Here is a 6969-nt window from a genome sequence, read left to right on the forward strand (position 1 = left end):
AGACCTGGTTCGCTAAGACCACCGCTCTGATACCAACTGTGAAGACCCGTCCTAATCCATCCGGACGAAGTCCATATCGATTATAAACGATTCACAACAGTTGATTACATCGCGAGATACTTGACCTCTATATGATACATTTTACAAACATTGCATTCGTTTTTGAAAAGACAAACTTTCATTACATCGAAAGTTGACAGGCATGCATACCATTTCATAATATATCCAACTATAATTGACTTGATAATAATCTTGATGAACTCGACGACTCGAATGCAACGTCTTTTGAAATATGCCATGAATGACTCCAAGTAATATCTATAAAATGAGCAAATACACAGCGGAAGATTTCTTTCGTACCTGAGAATAAACATGCTTTAAAGTGTCAACCAAAAGGTTGGTGAGTTCATTAGTTTAACTTAAACAATCGTTTCCATCATTTTAATAGACCACAAGATTTCAGATTTCCATTTCTCATAAACATACGTCCCATGCATAGAGACAAAAATATCATTCATATGGATTGAACACCTGGTAACCGACATTAACAATATGCATATATAAGAATATCCCCATCATTCCGGGATCCTCCTTCGGACATGATATAAATTTCGAAGTACTAAAACATCCGGTACTTTGGATGGGGCTTGTTGGGCCCGATAGATCTATCTTTAGGATTCGCGTCAATTAGGGTGTCTGTTCCCTAATTCTTAGATTACCAGACTTAATAAAAAGGGGCATATTCGACTTCGATAATCCAACCATAGAATGTAGTTTCACGTACTTGTGTCAATTTCGTAAAACAGTTATAAAAGTTGCGCATGTATTCTCAGCCCAAAAATATAAAGGGTAAAAAGGCAAATGAAACTCACGATACTGTATTTTGTAGTAAAAATACATATGACGTCATTGAACAATGCAGGGTTGGCCTCGGATTCACGAACCTATATCAATTGTGTATATATTAATACGTATAATGTAAGTTACAAAATTTCATTTATTAATATGTATTATTTATATATTATAGTTTTGTAGAATTTATTCTAACCTTTATTTTAAAACGTATACTTATATTATATTTTAAGTTATATTTTATATATATATATATATATATCGATTTTATGTATATATATCTATAATGATTTACGTTTATATAAATAGTGACATTAATATATTTATATACATATATTTGTGGTTAGTATTGTATTTATGAAATTTTATTAGTTTGTTATGTGAATTATTAATACAATCCTAGTATATACCATAAGTATATATATAGTGTACAAAAGATTTATTTGTTAAAATAATAATTTAGATAATAATGATTTACTAATAATAATAATAATTTTATTAATAATGATAATACTAATAGCAAAAAAAATGAAAATGATAACTGTTAATGATACTAATAATAATAACTCTAAAATAATATTAATACTAATACCATACTTATGTTAATAATAAGGGTTCTAATATTTATAAAATGATAAATGATAATCATAATAATACTAGTAAATATTAATGATGATACTGATAAATATGATATTATTAATTGTAAATGTACTGATGATACTATTATTTATAAACCGGTACAAATTCTAATATTGATGATAATAATATATTTTTATTTCCTTCATAATAATAATAATGATAATCATAATCCTAATGATGATAAAATACTAAAATGATAAGTTTATTACTAATAATAATATTATTAATACCTATCATAATAATAATAGTAATGTCTATAATACTTTCAAATATGATAACAAGTATGATACTAATAATAACAATAACAATAACAATCAAAACAATCACAATAATAATAATAATACTAATAATAATTAATATATAATAACAATAATAAAATTAGAAAAGAAAACTACCTCACATGAAAAGAGTTTCAAAAAAAAAAAAGAAACTACCGTCCTCTGGACTCGATCTCGTGACCACATGCTCACACGCAAACACTCTCGACCATCCCACCAATTCTGATTCTCTGTACTAATATCGAATTTAAATTTTATATATAAACTGTTTTTCTTCTATTCCTCTTCTTCTCCACAAGTCTCATGGATTCAACAAAACATCAATAACCAAAAAAAAAAAAAAAAATCAGGGTTCCTTTTAAAGCTTCAAAACATTACAGAAAAAAAAATAATTTGGGTTCTAAAATAAAAAAAAAAACACTAAAGGCCTACTGCAGCGTCGGTTCTTGGAACAAAACAAAAAAAATTGATTTCGTAATAGATAACATTATAGACAATGTTTATAACACGAAATAGTTTTCTAAACATGTATAAAAACTACTGGAATCGTCAATTTGATCAGAAACATATACACGAACGCGAATTTGTCTCAAGAACAATTGTTGACTTTTTTTAAACTAAACTTTGACTTCAAAATTCAAGATCAATATAAAGATTTGAGAGTTGAGATTTTGCAGATAGATTCAAAGAAAGATTTCTAACCTTTCTGCATTTTTAGATTTTGAAACTTTATTCGAAATTGAATTAAGAGAAAAAAAAATTGGAGCGTGCAGAGAAGAAGAAAAAAAAATATCGCTGTGCTCTTTAATCCCATTGGATTTCCTTTTTATTTGATTTGCAATTATACATAATCATTTTGTAATAATAGAGATCGGTTGATAAAAAATGGAGAAAATGTCAACACAGGTTCACGAGTTTGGAGCAGGAAAGAAACAAAAAAAATAATAATAATAGAGATAAAGGATACAGAGGTCAAGCGTATAATATAGATCCCTACTGTTTTTTTTAATTAATAATAATAATAATAATATATAATAACAATACTATTAATATCTAATAATATTAATAAAATTAATAATAATGATAAATATAATATAATATTAATGATAATAATAATTGTAAAAATGATAATAATAATAATAATAATAATACCATACTAATTATGATAATATTAATATTTTATCGATAATAATAATATTAGTAATAATAATCTAATTTATACATCCAATTTCATCTTTATATGATATAAAGTGATATTATGAATACAAATATTGATATTTGACGATACAAATAACATTACTACAACAACTATATTTGTATTTAAATTTAATTTATTAATATCATCTATTATTATGTAATATTTAATAATTATGTAATATGTATTGTAACATATACTGAATATTATATATTTATGCATTTTAATATAAATATATTATAATATTTATTTACATACTAATTATATTATACTTATGTATGTAATTATGAAAAATATAAATGTTTTATATATGTAAGTATTATATATATCTATTAAAATAGTACATTATTTCATCATAGATATATTATAAATTTCTACATATACATAATATAATAATTATGTATAAAATCATATATATATAGTTATATTTATGTATATATGTATACTACCATATATATAAAATCATGTTTTAAATGTTGAGTAGATGATTAATTATGTATATTAAACAATTAACTACAAAGTATAACATTGTACATTTAATATTTTGATAACGTTGGTAAAATATGTTTGAATCATTTATATACAATATACTATATATATTCAAAATGAAAATCTTTAGTTATTAAATGTTATCTTTTATAATAACAAAATTACTTAATAGTTCATTAATACTAATATAATTAGTTTTATATATAATTATTTATATTTACATTCTTAGTTACAATTAAAGGTTCGTGAATCGTCGGAAATAGTTAAAGGTCAAATGTTATCATGAAATAGTTCAAACATAATGAGACTCGGTTTAATAGACTTTGCTTATCGAGTCGAATCATATAAGATTATGTTTAAATTTGGTCGGAAATTCCCGGGTCATCACAATTCTTAGATCTATACATTTTTCAAAGCTATACTTTGACTTCAAAACTGTGCAAGATCCTTTAATGTTGTTAATACCGAAAATAATCTTGCAATTCTTTTCAAGATATCAATTTTCATCACACTTCCAACCAGTCAACTTTGACTTTTCAGATTAACTTTATTGTAACCTTGACATATACGTTCTTGTTACAAGGGAACCTTTCATGTCCCACCACATTAGCAGTAAATTTACCAGCAACTTCATTAATCTGTGACCTAAGTTTCTTCGAAAAATCACAATAATTATTCATTGAAACTCTATCAAGTACTCATATACAACTAGTAACAACAATTGCCATACCAACCACCGGGAATTAGCAATCAGTATTTTGAATCTCGCAGCATTTTCTACGACAACAGTTATATATAGATAACATCTATCTTCTAGACCTACAGATTTCGAATGTGAATTTTCTGAAAAACACCTTAAACTACGAACTAGTTCTCGAAATCTTGAAAAATGCTGATGAAGCAGCAAAAACTGTAAACGACCTTAACAGTAAAAAGTTTGATGATAAAGGATAGTGTGCTGGCAAAGCTCAGAAAAAAGAGAAAGTTTGGAACTGGAAACTGGATTGAGCAAAGTATGAAAGAGGCTGTGGATAAATCACAAGGACGAAATCTGTCTTCAAAGAATCCAAATGATTCAGTATCTGCTGAAGCCATTAATGAATACCTTGCTTACGAATCTAAACCCTTGCGGAAAATATTCTTCATCATCCTCTGATATTAGAAATTCTAAGATATCATCGTATCTTTCATTATAAATATCCTCCATATTTCTGGAGATAATTCCATAATCATTCTTATCGGAAATCAATTTTCTCCTTACGATATCTGTGTTACACCATAAAAGAAACTATTTTAGTTTCTAAATTCTGAAAATTTCAAGTTTAAAATATAAATGTTTTGAAGTAATGTTGGAAATTGAAGCATGAGTTAGTATAATATAATGACACTTGATCAACGTGATTATATTACAGAAAGTCATGATGAGTTTCTAATGGAACGTGATAAAGGTTCACAGATCATACCCTCATCATGAACCATGTTACATAACTCTTTCATTCTATATAATCTCTAAAAATATCAAGAAAATATTTTCTTAATGATTCGGTCTTTTTCGAGGTATTCTGGTAATTTGACAAGTCAGATTGTGCTATTACCATTTCTTTCTTAGAACATTAGTTATGTTCATCTGAAACTTCATACCTACGAATTCTGGACCATTATCCTCTTGACTTAAGGTCGGGAAGAGAAAACGAAAGCATGAAGTTCCGAAATATAATGGAGAACATAAAGCCCGATAACAACCCCGAAATTACAAACCGTGTATATCAATGCGTATAGCAATATAAAGACACGGGAGAATGAAAAACACTATAACCCCAAGGTAATAGTAGAAGAAAATAACTTCCTCTGGTGGCAGATGAAAAAGAAGAATGAAGGATACGATAGCCAGGAAAATATCAAGAATCAGAACTGGATTAAGCATTTTCACAATCTATTGGGATGTATGAAATAAGAAAGAAGATTATAGGAGTGGTGAAAATAAATGAAACGGAAGAGGTCAATTTATAGCGAAATATCAGACATAGCAATCGAGGCAGATTACGCATTTAATCAAAGAAAATCCTAATTTCCGCAAATTTCGAAGAATCAAATCTTATTTAGATTATGAAGATTTTCTACTCCTTAAATTCCGAAAATCAATCGTAACTACGTCAAAAGCTAAGACGAATCTCTATTCTTTCATTTCACTCTTTTACGATAACTTCACTCATACGCTTCGAGAAATCAGATTGTTTTATCCATATAATTCAACGGTGATAAAATTCTATTTATCAACTCATATTCGTCATGAAAACATTTCTATTGTTAGCCATGACGACCTCACTTAAATTTTGGGACGAAATTTCTTTAACGGGTAGGTACTGTGATGACCCGGAAATTTCTGACCAAATTTAAACTTTATCTTTAAATGATTTAATGTTTTCGACACGATAAGCAAAGTCTGTAAAACCGAATCTCAAAATTTTTGAACTATTCAAGTACCCTTCGGTTGTTCTCAACGATTCGCAAACCATTATACGTAAATAGATACATATATATACTATAACTTGAAAACGTAACAAAGTTTTAATTGTTTAATACCGTACATTAAACTTATTGGTTTAAATATTTATTTGAATATATATGATAAGTTGGAATATTAATTGTATGAATAACTTGTGACGTATATTTAAAACGTGTTTATGAATGTTGAAAATATATATTAACTTGGTCATAAAATGATTTGTTATTATATATATATCAACAAATAGCGAGATAATGATTTATAGAAGTAAATGACCAAAACACTCGAAAGTTTAAGATACACTTTGAATGATATAGTTTGTTGATAATTTAAGACTATATTTTGACAAAGGTACGAGTCACAAAACGAAAATTGCGAGTTTTCTAAGCGTACGAAAATGCGTTCGAGAAATCGGAACCGGGACATAAGTTGAGTGACAACGTACGAGTCATCGAAATGAAAATTACAAGTCAATTATAAATGTGAATTTAATATAATATATAATTAATTATATAAATTAAATATATTATATATATTATATAAAATTATGTCGAAAAATAAAAAGTTAAAAGTTTGTGAGCTGGATCAGAGGGCCATGCGATCACATGGCCTTGAAGCACAAATCCCATGCGATCGCATGGGGTACTTTTTCAGAAAAGGTTCTATAAATTGCTCGAGTTTGGGTTCAGTTTTTACACCTTTTCATCTATCCATCTATCCTCACTCTGTATGCATTATATTTATTTATTATATTATTATTATTATTATGATTATTATTATTATTAATATTAAGATTAATATTATTATTAATCTTATTAATATTAGTATTATTAATTAGTATTATACATAAAATACTACGACGGAGTGCCGTTTGAGTAATTTAAAAACAAGTTTTACGAGCGGGATAGAGCTAAGGAAAATATGAGTTATAGCTATGGAGGTTATGGGTAATATTCATGGGTACTGTTCGCAAGTCAAACCTAGTGTTATCATCTCCGTTGTGTCTACGT

Source organism: Rutidosis leptorrhynchoides, chromosome 6 (genome assembly GCF_046630445.1).
Source record: "Rutidosis leptorrhynchoides isolate AG116_Rl617_1_P2 chromosome 6, CSIRO_AGI_Rlap_v1, whole genome shotgun sequence".
NCBI lineage: Eukaryota > Viridiplantae > Streptophyta > Magnoliopsida > Asterales > Asteraceae > Rutidosis > Rutidosis leptorrhynchoides.